Here is a 16,053-nt window from a genome sequence, read left to right on the forward strand (position 1 = left end):
ACTGGATTATGATGAGGGTTGCACACCCTAAATTTATTTTAAATCATTGAATCATTCCCTTAAAATGTGTGAATTTTATGATATATCTGTAAAGCTAATAAAAGCAAAAAAGTAGAAGGGGGAAGATGTTGGAAACTGAAGCATCTAGAAGATTATTGCAGGAAGGCTGCTTCAGAAGATCAAGAAAATAGTGTTAGGGATAATATAAATATATAAGGCATAGTAATGCATCTTTAAGAGGAGGGAAGTTTTTATGTGGACATGTACTTGTATAATAAGTTCATATTATTTAGCCCTTCATTTAACATATAAGGTAGATATAAAGTTAATGTGCAACTTAATTTATTTTACTATTTAAACTAATTTAAATTGCACATGAACTATGTCCACCCTGTATAAGGAACATGTCATTAATTGCACATTACAAAGTTCCCAAGTTTATTGTTTTCAGCCAATTCCAACTATATGTTTCCCAATTTTGTTTTTCAAAACCTAGAGTACTTCCTTCTATATACATATAATTTTTTTTTTCATGTTGATGTTAAGGCAAAAGCTATTTCTTTTTTTTTTTTAATTGTTGGGGAATCATTGTGGGTACAATAAGCCAGGTTACACTGATTGCAATTGTTACGTAAAGTTAATCTTGCAATCATGTCTTGTCCCCATAAAGTGTAGCACACACCAAGGCCCCAGCCCCCTCGCTCCGTCCCTCTTTCTGCTTTTCCTCCCCCCCCCATAACCTTAATTGTCATTAATTGTCCTCATATCAAAATTGAGTACATAGGATTCATGCTTCTCCATTCTTGTGATGCTTTACTAAGAATAATGTCTTCCGCTTCCATCCAAGTTAATATGAAGGATGTAATGTCTCCATTTTTTTTAAATAGCTGAATAGTATTCCATGGTATACATATACCACAGCTTGTTAATTCATTCCTGGGTTGGTGGGCATTTAGGCTGTTTCCACATTTTGGCGATTGTAAATTGAGCTGCAATAAACAGTCTAGTACAAGTGTCCTTATGATAAAAGGATTTTTTTCCTTCTGGGTAGATGCCCAGTAATGGGATTGCAGGATCAAATGGGAGGTCTAGGTTGAGTGCTTTGAGGTTTCTCCATACTTCCTTCCAGAAAGGTTGTACTAGTTTGCAGTCCCACCAGCAGTGTAAAAGAAAGTGTTCCCTTCTCTCCACGTCCACGCCACCATCTGCAGTTTTGAGATTATGTGATGTGGGCCTTTCTCACTGGGGTTAGATGATATCTCAGGGTTGTTTTGATTTGCATTTCTCTAATACATAGAGATGATGAACATCTTTTCATGTGTTTGTTAGCCATTCGTCTGTCATCTTTAGAGAAGGTTCTATTCATGTCTCTTGCCCATTGATATATGGGATTGTTGGCTTTTTTCATGTGGATTAATTTGAGTTCTGTATAGATCCTAGTTATCAAGCTTTTGTCTGATTGAAAATATGCAAATATCCTTTCCCATTGTGTAGGTTGTCTCTTTGCTTTGGTTATTGTCTCCTTAGCTGTACAGAAGCTTTTCAGTTTAATGAAGTCCCATTTGTTTATTTTTGTTGTTGTTGCAGTTGCCATGGCAGTCTTCTTCATGAAGTCTTTCCCCAGGCCAATATCTTCCAGTGTTTTTCTTATGCTTTCTTTGAGATTTTTATTGTTTCATGCCTTAAATATAAGTCCTTTATCCATTTTGAATCAATTTTTGTGAGTGGGGAAAGGTGTGGGTCCAGTTTCAGTCTTTTACATGTAGACATCCAGTTCTCCCAACACCATTTATTGAATAGGGAGTCTTTCCCCCAACGTATGTTCTTGTTTGGTTTATTGAAGATTAGGTGGTTGTAAAATGTTAGTTTCATTTCTTGGTTTTCAATTTAATTCCAAGTGTCTATGTCTCTGTTTTTGTGCCAGTACCATGCTGTCTTGACCACTATGGCTTTGTAGTACAGACTAAAATCTGGTGTGCTGATGCCCCCAGCTTTATTTTTATTACTAAGAACTGCCTTAGCTATATGGGTTTTTTTCCAGTTCCATACAAAACGGAGAATCATTTTCTCCAAATCTTGAAAGTACGATGTTGGTATTTTGATAAGAATGGCATTGAATAGGTAGATTGCTTTGGGAAGTATAGACATTTTAACAATATTGATTCTTCCCAGCCATGAGCATGGTATGTTCTTCCATTTGTTAATATCCTCTGCTATTTCCTTTCTGAGGATTTCATAATTTTCTTTATAGAGGTCCTTCACCTCCTTCATTAGGTATATTCCTAGGTATTTCATTTTCTTTGAAACTATGGTGAAGGGAGTTGTGTCCTTAATTAGCTTCTCATCTTGACTCTTATTGGTGTATACACAGGCTACTGACTTGTGGACATTGATTTTATATCCTGAAACATTACTGTATTTTTTGATGACTTCTGAGAGTCTTGTGGTTGAGTCTTTGGGGTTCTCTAAGTATAAGATCATGTCGTCAGCAAAGAGGGAGAGTTTGACCTCCTCTGCTCCCATTTGCATTCCCTTAATTTCCCTGTCTTGCCTAATTGTATTGGCTAGAACTTCCAGCACTATGTTGAATAGCTAAGGTGACAGCGGACAACCTTGTCTGGTTCCAGTTCTAAGAGGAAAAGCTTTCAGTTTTACTCCATTCAGTAAAATATTAGCTGTGGGTTTGTCATAGATAGCTTCAATCAGTTTTAGAAATGTGCCACCTATGCCTATACTCTTCAGTGTTCTGATTAGAAAAGGATGCTGGATTTTATCAAATGCTTTTTCTGCATCTATTGAGAGGATCATGTGATCTTATTTTTGCCTCTGTTAATATGGTGGATAACGTTTATGGACTTGCGCATGTTAAACCAGCCTTGCATCCCTGGGACGAAGCCTACTTGATCATGATGAATGACTTTTTTGATGATAAGCTGTAATCTATTGGCTAGGATTTTGTTGAGAATTTTTGCATCTATATTCATGAGTGAGATTGGTGTGAAATTCTCCTTTTTGTTTGGGTCTTTTCCTGGTTTTGGTATCAGGGTGATGTTTGCTTCATAGAATGTGTTGGGGAAGATTCCTTCTTCCTCAGTTTTTTGGAATAATTTCTGCAGTACAGGAATAAGCTCTTCCTTGAAGGTTTGATAGAATTCTGGGGTGAAGCCATCTGGACCAGGGCATTTTTTGGTTGGAAGATTTTTTATTGTTTCTTTGATCTCAGTGCTTGAAATTGGTCTGTTCAGGAGCTCTATTTCTTCCTGGCTAAGTCTAGGGAGAGGGTGTGATTCCCAATATTGATCCCTTTCCTTCACATTGTCAAATTTCTGGGCATAGGGTTTCTGGTATTCAGAGATGATCTCTTGTATCTCTGTGGGATCAGTTGTTATTTCCCCTTTATCATTTCTGATTGAGGTTACTAGAGATTTTACTTTTCTATTTCTCGTTAGTCTGGCCAATGGTTTATCTATTTTATTTATGTTTTCAAAAAACCAACTCCTTGTTTCATTAATTTTCTGAATGATTCTTTTGTTTTCAATTTCATTGATCTCTGATTTGATTTTGGATATTTCTTTTCTTCTACTGAGTTTGGGCTTAGATTGTTCTTCTTTTTCCAATTCCCTAAGATGGCTTGTGAGATTGTTGATGCGCTCTCTTTCTGTTTTTCGAATGTAGGCATCTAAAGCGATGAATTTTCCTCTCAAAACTGCTTTTGCAGTATCCCACAGGTTTTGGTAGCTTGTGTCTTCATTGTTGTTATGCTCAAGGAAGTTGATGATTTCCTGTTTTATTTCTTCCTGCACCCATCTGTTATTCAACAGAAGATTGTTTAATTTCCATGCCTTTGTGTGGGGTCGAGCGTTTTTATTAGAGTTGAGTTCCACCTTTAGTGCCTTATGGTCTGAGAAGATGCAAGGTAAAATTTCAATTCTTTTGATTCTGTTGATATTTGTTTTGTGTCCCAGGATATAATCAATTTTGGAGAATGTTCCATGGGGTGATGAGAAGAATGTATGTTCTTTATCTTTGGGATGGAGTGTTCTATATGCATCTATCAAGCACAGTTGTTCTAGGGTCTCATTTAAATCTCATATCTTTGTTTAATTTCTGTTTAGAGGATCTGTCTAGCTCTGTAAGAGGAGTGTTAAAGTCCCCTGTTATTAAGCTATTATCAGATATCATATTGCTCAGACTGAGTAAGGTCTGTTTCAAGAATCTGGGAGCATTTAAATTGGGTGCATAAATATTTAGAATTGAAACATCTTGTTGTATTTTTCCCTTGACCAATATAAAGTGACTATCTTTGTCTTTTTTGACTTTAGTTGCTTTAAATCCACATGAATCTGAAAATAAGATTGCAACTCCTCTTTTCTTCTGAATTTCATTTGCCTGAATAATTCTCTTCCAACCCTTGACTCGGAGCTTTAATTTGTCTTTTGAAGCCAGATGTGTTTCTTACAGACAGCAAATGGATGGCTTGTGTTTTTTAATCCAGTCAGCCAATCTATGTCTCTTCAGTGGGGAATTCAAGCCATTAACATTTATTGAGATAATTGATAAGTGTGGTAGTATTCTATTCATCTTATTTCGTGAGAGTCCATTGCTTAGTTTTATCTTTTGCATCAGTGTGGCGGTTAGGTTCTGGCCTTTAATTTCTGAGTTCTTACTTTGCTGCTGATCCATTGTGGTGGTCAGTGTGCAGAACAGATTGAAGTATTTCCTGTAGAGCTGGTCTTGTTGTGGCGAATTTCCTCAATGTTTATATATCCGCAAATGATTTGATTTCTCCATCAATTTTTAAGCTTAGCTTAGCAAGGTACAGAATTCTGGGCTGGAAATTGTTCTGTTTAAGTAGATTAAAGGTAGATGACCATTGTCTTCTTGCTTGGAAAGTTTCATTAGAGAAGTCTGCGATCACTCTGATGGATTTGCCCCTGTAGGTCAACTGGCGCTTACTCCTGGCAGCTTGCAGAATCTTTTCTTTTGTCTTGATTTTGGACAGGTTCATCACAATGTGTCTTGGAGAAGCTCGGTTAGAATTGAGGCAACCTGGGGTCCGATATCCCTCTGAGAGCAGTGTCAGAATCTTTGGTGATATTTGGGAAATTTTCTTTTATAATATTCTCTAGTATGGTGCTCGCTTCGGCAGCACATATACTAAAATTGGAATGATACAGAGAAGATTAGCATGGCCCCTGCGCAAGGATGACACGCAGATTCGTGAAGCATTTCATATTTTAACCCCCCCCCCCCCAAAAAAAAAATATATTCTCTAGTATGGCTTCCATTCCTCTGGGGAATTCTTCTTCCCCTTCTGGGATTCCTATAACTCGTATGTTGGAACACTTCATAAAGTCCCATAATTCTGACAGTGAATGTTCTGCCTTCTCTCTCTTCTTTTCTGCCTCTTTTACTATCTGAATTATCTCAAAAACTTTGTCTTCTACCTCTGAAATTCTTTCTTCTGCATGGTCTAACCTGTTGCTGATACTTTCCATTGCCTCTTTAAGTTCCCTAATTGACTGTTTCAGTTCCTTCAGCTCTGCTATATCCTTTTTATATTCTTCATATCGTTCATCTCTTATTTGATTCTGTTTTTGGATTTCCTTTTGGTTATTTTCCACTTTATTAGCAGTTTCCTTCATTGTTTCCATCATTTCCTTCATTATTTTCATTATGTGTATTCTAAGTTCCCTTTCTGTCATTCCTAACATTTCTTTATAGGTGGAATCCTCTGCAGTAGCTACCTCATGGTCCCTTGGCGGGGTTGCTCTGGAATGGTTCTTCATGTTGCCTGGAGTTTTCTGCAGATTCTTCCTCATGAGTGATTTCTTTTATCTGTTTCCTTGCCCTAATTTTCCTTTCACTTCCTCTTGCTCTTTAAGTTCTCGTGCCTGTGGACTAAGGGTTCGATGAGTCCTTTTGGTACAGGACCAGAAGGGTGAGAAGGTTGAAGAGCAAGAAAGGGATGAAAGAAAGGAGGACCGAGTGAAAAGAAAAAAAAAAAAAATAGAGAAAGGAGAGGGGGTGGGTAAAAGGAATATTGACAAAAAGAAGAGAGGCACAGAAAGAGGGAGACAGAGCAATATAGGTGTACAGTAGGGTACTTTGACACAACCTTAAAAAAAACCCACCTTCTGGGGGTGCCCAGTTGGGTGATTCCTTTGAGGTCAGCAGCTCTTTGCTAACCTGATCAGACACAGTACCCCACTTCCACCAAGTAGAGAGGAAAGACAAAAATGCTATAAATCAAACCAAAACAAACAGAAAACTTTACGGGATAAAATTGGGTGAAAAACCAAATAATAGCGGTTGAAACACTAGCAGTAATGAAGTTCTAGTGATTGAAAAAGGCAGCAATGGGAAATTATAATTAAACTAGAAAAATTGAGAAAGAAAAAAGATCTGTACGGAAAAGGTTGAAATTAAAAAACAGAACATCAACAACATCAAAATAAGCAAAAAGACAACCAAACAACAACAAAAAAAACACAACCAAAAACAAAACAGTATGTATATGTTGTTGAATGTTGTCTGGGAAACATGTGGTCTTCTGGGGTATGAGATGTTAATCACAGTTCTGATACGACTGGAGTCTGCTGATTTCTCAAACCCCAGCAGGTAGATACCCTAAATCTCTCTTCAGCCTACTTAAAAGGCACTTTGAACTTGTATACTTGCTGAGCAGAAGCTTTCCCAGGAAAGTGCTTGTTGCTGGAATCACTGCTGAAGTGGCTATCCACTTAACCAGTGTGCCAAAACCGGTCTCTCTCTGCCCCTGAGGGTTAGGGCTGCAAGGCGGCTCAAACCCTACCCTTAGGCTACTCAGTGGCTAGATTACCAGCTCCCACCCGATTCTGGCTCTGCGACCCTGAGGGCAGAGCTTGCCGGGGCAGATCACTCACTATGGCTCCCTGTGACCCACCGCCAAACACTATTAGCTCCGTCTGGCTCAGCGGCTCAGACTGGGGCCCTAGACAACAGCCAAAGTTCTCCGCACTCCCGCTCAGGCTCTCGCCAAGGCAGTTCAACTGAGTGTCAAGTCCAAAGACACCAAAACAGTTCACAGGGAAGGCCTTTCCGGTTTGCAGTCTCGCTGCTACTGAACTTACAGTTGCGGACGGGTTTAGACCCATTGAACACACGTGACCACTTGCTGGTTTTCCACTGTTTTAGTCCTCCTCTTGGGGTCCAGAAGTCTCTCGCTGACTCCCTGTATCCTCACAGGGGTGATGGATACAGGGTGATGATAGGCAGATCCCACCAGCCAGAGATGCCTGGAGTCCTATCTCCCCAGACTCACGGTGCCCAGATGCAAGGAAGCTGTTACTCGGCCGCCATCTCGCTCTCCTCCCAATATACACATAATTTTAAAAAGGTAGTTAAGTCCCTGGGTCTGATCTAGGCCAGGCCACAAAAACCTGTTTATTCCATAGCTAGGCCCTTAAAAAGGGACCATCCAGGAAAAAGAAGTGGAAGACGAAGCAAAGAATTTTTTCCTCCTTTCTGGGAAAATACCAATTCTGAAGTGAGCAACATCAGAGCAACAATGTCCCCTTTGCTGAACACACTTTTCTTCATTTCTTTCCATAGCACCTGCCACTCAGTGCCTGTTGAATTAAACTGAAGCACACAGTTTAATGTCCTTAATGTAAATGTGATCAGTAACCTCTCAGTAGATGCTTCTGTCCAAACAGACAAAGCCACATTGTTGAGGGCACGGTGGCTTGTGCCTGTAATGCTAGTAGTCTGGGAGGCCAAAGCAGGTGGATTGCTTGAGCTCAGGCGTTCCATACCTGCCTGAGCAAGAGCGAGACTCCGTCTCATAAAACAGCCAGGCATTGTGGCAGGTGCCTGTTGTCCCAGCTACTCGGGAGGCTGAGGCAAGAGGATTTCTTAAGCCCAAGAGTTTGAGGTTGCTGTGAGCTATAAGACCATGGCACTCAACCCCCAGACTCTGTCTCCAAAATAAAACCCAGCTGCATTGTCAAGCCTCTTGCTTGGTGTGTTCTCCTTCCCTCTGATTGTAAATACATCAACTTAAACAATGTAGAGAATGCAGATGAAAAAGGAACAGTACTATACAGGCTATAAGCATACATAAGCAGTATCATACAGATAATGGAAGAAAAGCAGTAGTGTTTTAAGATATCTAAAGAGTACTCTAGAGAAGTTGGACCAAGAATTGAGAAAATAAAGTATAAAGCTCTAAAAAAGGGGGGGGAAATAACACCAAAGATATAAAAATGATAAGAATTGGTGAGAATTCTCTGAATACACTTGAGGAAAAAAATATTAAATAGGGAACGATAGGCTTGGTGGCTCATGCCTATAATCACAACACTTTGAAAGGCCAAGGTGGGAAGACTGCTTGAGACTAGGAGTTCAAGACCAGACTGGGCAATATAGTGAGACCCCGTCTCTACCCCAAAATTTTGTAATTAGCCAAGTATGGTGGCACACCCCTGTAGTCCCTAGCTATGTGGAAGGCTGAGGCGGGAGGATTGCTTAAGCCCAGGCATTCAAGGTTACAGTGAACTGTGACCTTGCCACTGCATTCTACATTCCAGCCTGGGCAACAAAGTAAAATCCTATCTCTAAAAATCAAAATGGTGGGAGGAAGAAATTAAAGAAACACAATAAGTGAGTAAGAATGTTTCAACAGTTGTTCCAGGTATTATCTTATTTGTGCATTATTTACAAATAAAACTAATAGACATATAGGACCATAGATGTGGAGGGTTTTCCCATGGTTCTGTGGAACTAAAAGGTAAATATAATAAAAGAACAACAGCAGTGAAAAGAAAGACTGTGTATATACACTTGCTTTGCATTTCTTCCTGGCTTAATGTAGGGGATCCTATGTAGGCTACACTATGAGCTTTGCCCAGATTGGCACATGCCCTCAATAAAAGTGGCTTCAGTGCTCCAGACCTGAGAACCTCTGATTTCTTACTTTTCCTTAGATTTTGGGAAAAAATACAGTGGGTGAATCAAACTTTACATTTTTTCTGCTGGAGACTTAAAAAATACATAAAGGGGATGGTGCCTGTGTGGCTCAGTGAGTAGGGCGCCCACCCCATATACTGAGGGTGGCCCCAGTACCGAACCCAGGCCCAACCTAACTGCATCCAAAAAATAGCTGGGTGTTGTGGCAGGCGCCTGTAGTCCCAGCTGCTCAGGAGGCTGAGGCAAGAGAATCACCTAAGGCCAAGAACTGGAGGTCGCCATGAATTGTGATGCCACGGCACTCTACCAAGGGCAACGAAGTGAGACACTGTAAAAAAAAAAAAAAAAAATACATATATATATATATATATATGTATGTATATATATAATAGGTAGAAAAATAATTCTGCATTGAAGAAACACTTAAAAATGGAAAGGAATGGCCTAAATAAAGGACATGGTGAAAATTTCTTCCATGGAAATGACACCTAAAATGGGTAAACAGGAACTTTGTAAAGAAATAATCAAAGGATTAACCATAAAATTGATGAGTTCATAGATGAGGTTAGTGCCATGATTTTCAACCAGAATGCCGTAGCACACTAGTGTACTGTGAGAAGATCTTAAGTATGCTGAGAACATTTTTAAAAGATCATTATTTATTTTATTATTTTTTTTTTTTTTTGCAGTTTTTGGCCGGGGCCAGGTCTGAACCCGCTACCTCCTGTACAGGGGGCCAGCGCCCCACCCCTTGAGCCACAGGCGCTGTCCTAAAGATCATTATTTTGAAAGAAGTTCAAAGCACAGGTTTGGCACCTGTAACTCAGCGGCTAGGGCACCAGTCACATACACCAGAGCTGGTGTGTTCGAATCCAGCCCCAGCCTGCCAAACAACAGTGACAACTACAACAAAAAAGCCGGGGGTTGTGGCAGGCACCTATAGTACCAGCTACTTTGGAGGCGGAGGCAAGAAAATCGCTTAAGCCCAAGAGTTTGAGGTTGCTGTGAGCTATGATGGTATGGTACGCTAGCAAGGGCAACATAGTAAAACTCTGTCTCAAAAAAAAAAAAAAAAAAAAAAAGTTCAAAGCATGGTAAGTTTATGCTTTTTTTGATCAACATAGTTTAAATGTGCTAGGGATGTTTAACTATAGGTTCCATGTGCCATGAGATAAAAGGGTTGAAAACACTGGGTTAGTGACTTTAAGAGTCTGCAAATATAAGTAATAGGCTATTTGGGGAATAGTGGGAATATAATGTGAAGTACAAGTATTTTGTGTATTTGTTAATACTCTCACAGACCTATTGAGTGATTAGATGCTAAACACAAAAGAGAGCATACTGAGTGATTCCATTTGTATTAAATTGTAGAATAAGGAAAATTGATCTGTAATGATAGAAATCAGGGTTGGGGTGATAATTAACTGCAGAGGTTCACAAGGGAACTTTCTGGGAAGATGGAAAGATACTATTTTTTTTAATCTGTAGTAATCTTTATTTATTTATTTATTTATTTATTTTAGTTTATCCTTTATTGTGGTAAAAAACACATAACATAAAATTTACCATCTTAACTGTTTTTAAGTGTACAGTTCAGTAGTGTTAAGTATATTCATCTTGCTGTGAAAAAGATCTCCAGAACTTTATTAAACCTAACTGAAATTCTGTACCTATTAAACAATTCTCTTTCGTCAATCCCTCTTCCCCTAGCCCCTTGTAATCACTATGTTACTGTTTCTATGAATTTGACTTTGGACACCTCAGATAAGTGAAACTGCCTTTTAAAAAGACTTATTTTTTAGGGACAGAGGCTTGTTCTGTCAGCCAGGTCAGAGTGTAATGGTGTGATCACAGCTCACTGAAGCCTCAAACTTCTGGACTCAAGTGATCTTCCTCTGTCAGCCTTCTGAATAGCTGGGACTACAAGTGTGTCACTGTGCCTGGCTAATCTTTTTACTTTTTGTAGATGGGCGTTGGGCGCACAAGCATGTCTCACTCTGTTGCTGAGGCTGGTCTCAAATTCCTGGCCTCAAGTACTCTTTCTGCTTCAGCTTCCCAAAGTTCTGGGATTATAGGATGAGCCACTACACCTGGCCCACTGTGCTTGTCTTCTATCGCACTTAGCATACACGTCCTCAAAGTTCATCCGTGTCGTAGTATGTGAAAGCATTTTCTTCTTTTATAAAGCTGAATAGTATTCCACTGTATGAATGCATGACATTTTGTTTATCCATTCTTCTGTCAATGGCCATTTGGGTTGCTTCCACCTCTTGGCTTTGTGAATAGTACTGCTATGAACATGGATGTGCAAATACCTCTTCAAGATCCTACTTCCAGTTTGGGGGGTATAAATGGGACTGTCATATCATAGTTCTATTTTTAACTTTTTGAGAAACCAACATACTCTTTTTCCATAGTGATTACATCATTTTACAATCCCACCAGCAGCATGCAAGAGTTCCAATTTTGAAGTGTTGTGTTTTTATCTTGCATTTGTTTGATGACTAATGACGTTGAGCACTTGTTCACATTTCTTGTTCATTTAGATCTCCATTTTTATAAGGTGTCTGTTCTGGTCTTTTGTCAATTTTCCTAATAGCTTGTCTGGATGAGTTCTTTATACATTCTAGATATGAGCTCTTTATTGGTTATATTTGTTCCAAATATCTTCTCCTACTCTATGATTTCCTGACTTGGGATCACCAGGCTTTCCATTGGCCATGGGGGGAGGGCCCAGAAGGCTGGGTGGTCCGACGGGACTCTCATCCTCCTCATCTCCAGTCTCTTCCCTCTCCCGTAATGGGGGCTGCTGCTGCGGCGGTAAAGTGGTGCTGATTCTCCTTCTTTCGTTTCGGCATAGTGGCTGCGGCAATGGCTGCAGCGGGAATTGGAGGGCAGTGAGGACGTAATCTTTATTTATGAAGGGCTGACGATTAAGTTCATGAACTTGCCATCATGTGCTTATGTTGCCAGAACTATACAAACAACTCGATAAGGTTTCATAACTCTGGTATATTAGTGTCTCACAGCTATGTTCCTGTTGACATGTGGCGATGTCTTGCTGAGTAGCATTCCTTATTGTGTGCTTTTTGTGTCATTGCAAGAATGTGGAAGCCTGAATTAGAGCAACGAACAGACATTCATAAATTTGTTAGAGTAAGCAAGAGTAGAAGTGAAATCAGGGACATGTTATTCCAAGTTTATGGAGACGTTATGAAGGAAACAGCATGCAAATGGAGTAAACATTTTTCTGAGAAGAGAGAAACCATCACAATGAAGAGGTCAGGGAGGCCAGTAATCTGCAGCATTGATAAAAACATTGCAATTGTGTGTCAGAATCATTGACTGTGAGGAGCATGGCAGACCAAGTTAACAGCTAAAGAAACAGGAGTATCTTAACTGAAAATCTGGGTGTAAGAAAGATGTGTGTAGTGGAACAATCCAAGATGGTGGCCAAGTAACAGCCTCCCTGTAACAGGGCACGGTGAGTCTGGAGAGATAAGATTCCAGGCATTCTGGCTGGTGGGATCTGCCTATAATCATCCCTTTGAGGATACAGGGACTTCAGCAAGGGACTTCTGGACCCCAAGAGGAGGTCAAAAACGATGGAAAACTGGCAAGTGGTTGTGTGTGTTCAATCGCCAGCCATAAGTACAAGCAACAGTGAGACTACAAACTGGAAAGGCCTTACCTGTGAACTGTTTCGGTGTTTTTGGATTTGGCACTCAGTTGAACTGCCTTTGGGGAGAGCCTGAGCAGGAGTGCGGAGCTTTGGGCATTGTCTAGGGCCCCAGACTGAGGCGCTGAGCTGGACGGAGCTAATTGTGTTCGGCCGTGGGCCATAGGGAGCCATTGTGAGAGAACTGCCCCAGCAAGCTCCACCCTCAGGGTCGCAGAGCAAGGATCAGGCGGGAGCTAGTAACCTAGTGACTGAGCAGCCTAAATGCGGGGACTGAGCTGCCTTACAGCCTAACCCTCAGGGGCAGAGTGAGACTGGTTTTGGCACACTGGAGCCTCAGGCTATTACCCTGTAGAGTGTCGTGGCGTCACAGCTCATAGCAAACTCAAACTCCTGGGCTTGGCGCCGCCTGGATCTCCATAAGAGCTGCGCTGTGACTCCAAACCAATGACCTGCACCCACCGGGCCGCTGCATGCCCTGACCAAGAAGTGCAGGAGCCGGGAAACCCTGCATCCTCCCTCCTGTGCCCTCCCTGCCTCCACACCGCCCTGCTCATCTGGCCAGGGACTCTGGTAGCTACGTGCCCTCTGGAGCCCTCCCTGCGTCTGCGCAGAGCCCTTCTCCTAGCCAGAGACTGCTGGAGCCTCGGGCTCTCTGTGCCAAAGTCACTGGGTACTAGGCACTCCCAGAACCATGTGCACCACCTTCCACCCTATTGCTGGATCCAGGTATGTCACACTCCGGAGCTGCTTCTACAACCTGGCTGGAGCAGCCCCAGAGGAACTACACAGGGCCACACACTACAAAGATCCAGCAACAATAGAGTGATCTCGCTCGGGTCTAATCTTGGGGAAACACCTCCCCAACTCTGAGGACAGCTAGAGGCAATGGTGAAAAACAATCATGAGGGGAAATCAATAGAAAAACTCTGTCAATATGAATGGTCAGAGTAGATCAACTCCCCCAAGGATCAATGGGGCAGACACAGCACAAGATCCCATGCACAAACAAATAGCTGAGATGTCAGAAATCAAATTCAGAATCTGGATAGCAAATAAGATCGAATTAGAATTCCAAGCAGTAACCCAAAAGATATCTCAAGAATTCAACAAATTCAAAGATCAAATGACCAAAGATTTTGACACATCAAGACAAGAAGTTGCAGCCCTCAAAGATCTGAGAAACACAGTAGAATCCCTCAGTAACAGAATGGAGCAAGCAGAAGAAAGGATTTCTGACATTGAAGACAAAGCTTTCGAACACTCCCAAACTCTCAAAGAGGAAGAGAAATGGAGGGCAAAAACAGATCACTCTCTCAGAGAGCTCTGGGATAATTCAAAGAAAACCAATATTCGTCTGATAGGGATCCCCGAAAGCGACGAACTGGCTTCACAAGGCACAGAGTTTCTTCTCCATGAGATTATGAAGGAGAACTTTCCAGACATGCCAAGAGATTCTGAAATTCAGATAGCAGACAGTTTCAGAACTCCAGCACAACTCAACCCAAATAAGACATCTCCCAGACATATCATAATTAACTTCACTAAAGTTAATATGAAGGAGAAAATTCTGAAAGCAGCCAGATGAAAGAAAACCACCTACAAGGGCAAAAATATTAGAATAACTGCAGATCTTTCTGCTTAAAACTTTCAAGCTAGAAGAGGATGGTCATCAACTTTTAATCTCCTAAAACAAAATAAATTTCAACCCAGCTAAACTGAGGACCTGTACCCAGTTAAACTGAGTTTCATTTATGACAGAGAAATTAAATACTTCAATGACATTCACACGTTGAAGAAATTTCCCATAACCAAACCAGCTCTCCAGGATATTCTCAGACCTATCCTCCATAAAGAACAGCGTAATCCTACACCACAAAAGTAAACCCACCCAGAAATTTTTGATCAAATTCCAACTTCCACAGTCACAAAAGGATTAAAAATGTCCACCAGACTCTCGAAAGGCTTATCAATATTCTCAATTAATGTGAATGGTTTAAATTGTCCTCTAAATAGGCACAGGTTGGCTGACTGGGTACAAAAACTCAAGCCAGATATCTGCTGCATACAAGAATCGCATCTTACATTAAAAGACAAATTTAGACTCAAGGTGAAGGGATGGTCATCTATACTCCAGGCAAATGGAAAGCAGAAAAAAGGCATTGCAATCCTATTCACAGACACAATAGGCTTTAAACCAACCAAAATAAAGAAGGTTAATGATGGACACTTCATATTTGTTAAAGGTAATACTCAATATGATGAGCTTTCAATTATTAATATTTATGTACCCAACCAGAATGTGCCTCAATTTATGAGAGAAACTAACAGACGTGAGCAACTTGATTTCCGTCCAGTTCCATAGTAGTTGGAGATTTTAACACCCCTTTAGCAGTGCTGGATAGATCCTCCAAAAAGAAGCTAAGCAAGAAATTTTATATTTAAACTTAACCATTCAATATCTGAACTTAACAGACATCTAAAGAACATTTCATCCCAAGAAAACTGAATACACATTCTTCTTATCAGCCCATGGAACATACTCCAGAATCGAGCACATCCTAGGCCACAAATCTAACCTCAGCAAATTTTAAAAAATAGGAATTATTCCTTGCATCTTCTCAGACCATCATGGAATAAAAGTTGAATTCAATAACAACAGGAACCTGCATACCCATACAAAAACATGGAAGCTAAACAACCTTGTGCTGAAGGATAGATGGGTTATAGATGAGATTAAGAAGGAAATCACCGAATTTTTGGAACAAAACAACAATCAAGACATGAATTACCAGAACCTCTGGGATACTGCAAAGGCAGTCTTAAGAGGGAAATTTATAGCACTGCAAGCCTTCCTCAAGAAAACAGAAAGAAAGGAAGTTAATAAATTAATGGGACATCTCAAGCAACTGGAGAAGGAAGAACACTCCAACCCCAAACCCAGCAGAAGAAAAGAAATAACCAAAATCAGAGCAGAATTAAATGAAATTGAAAACAAAAGAATTATACAACAGATCAATAAATCCAAAAGTTGGTTTTTTTAAAAGATCAATAAAATAGATAAACCTTTGGCCAACCTAACCAGGAAAAAAAGACTAAAATCTCTTATTTCATCAGTCAGAAATGATAACAATGAAATAACAACAGACCCCTCAGAAATTCAAAAAATCCTTAACGAATACTACAAGAAACTCTACTCTCAGAAATACGAAAATCTGAAAGAAATCGGCCAATACCTGGAAGTACGCCACCTACCAAGACTTAGCCAGAATGAAGTGGAAATGTTGAACAGGCCTATATCAAGTTCTGACATAGCATCAACTATACAAAATCTCCCTAAAAGAAAAGCCCAAGACCAGATGGCTTTACGTCAGAATTCTACCAAACCTTTAAAGAAGAACTAGTACCTATATTACTAAACCTCT

At 40.3% G+C, this 16,053-nt stretch overlaps 1 protein-coding gene and 1 non-coding gene across 3 annotated transcripts in view; both read left to right on the plus strand.

Annotated features, from left to right (window-relative positions):
• RNF24 (ring finger protein 24) overlaps positions 1–16,053 on the plus strand; it is a 116,002-nt gene that overhangs the window by 47,522 nt on the left and 52,427 nt on the right. The window lies entirely within an intron of this gene.
• Positions 5,134–5,240, plus strand: LOC128574449 (U6 spliceosomal RNA). The gene has a single exon (XR_008376799.1). It is a non-coding gene; the product is annotated as a U6 spliceosomal RNA (small nuclear RNA).

Source organism: Nycticebus coucang, chromosome 21, assembly GCF_027406575.1.
Source record: "Nycticebus coucang isolate mNycCou1 chromosome 21, mNycCou1.pri, whole genome shotgun sequence".
In the NCBI taxonomy this organism is placed as follows: Eukaryota; Metazoa; Chordata; class Mammalia; order Primates; family Lorisidae; genus Nycticebus; species Nycticebus coucang.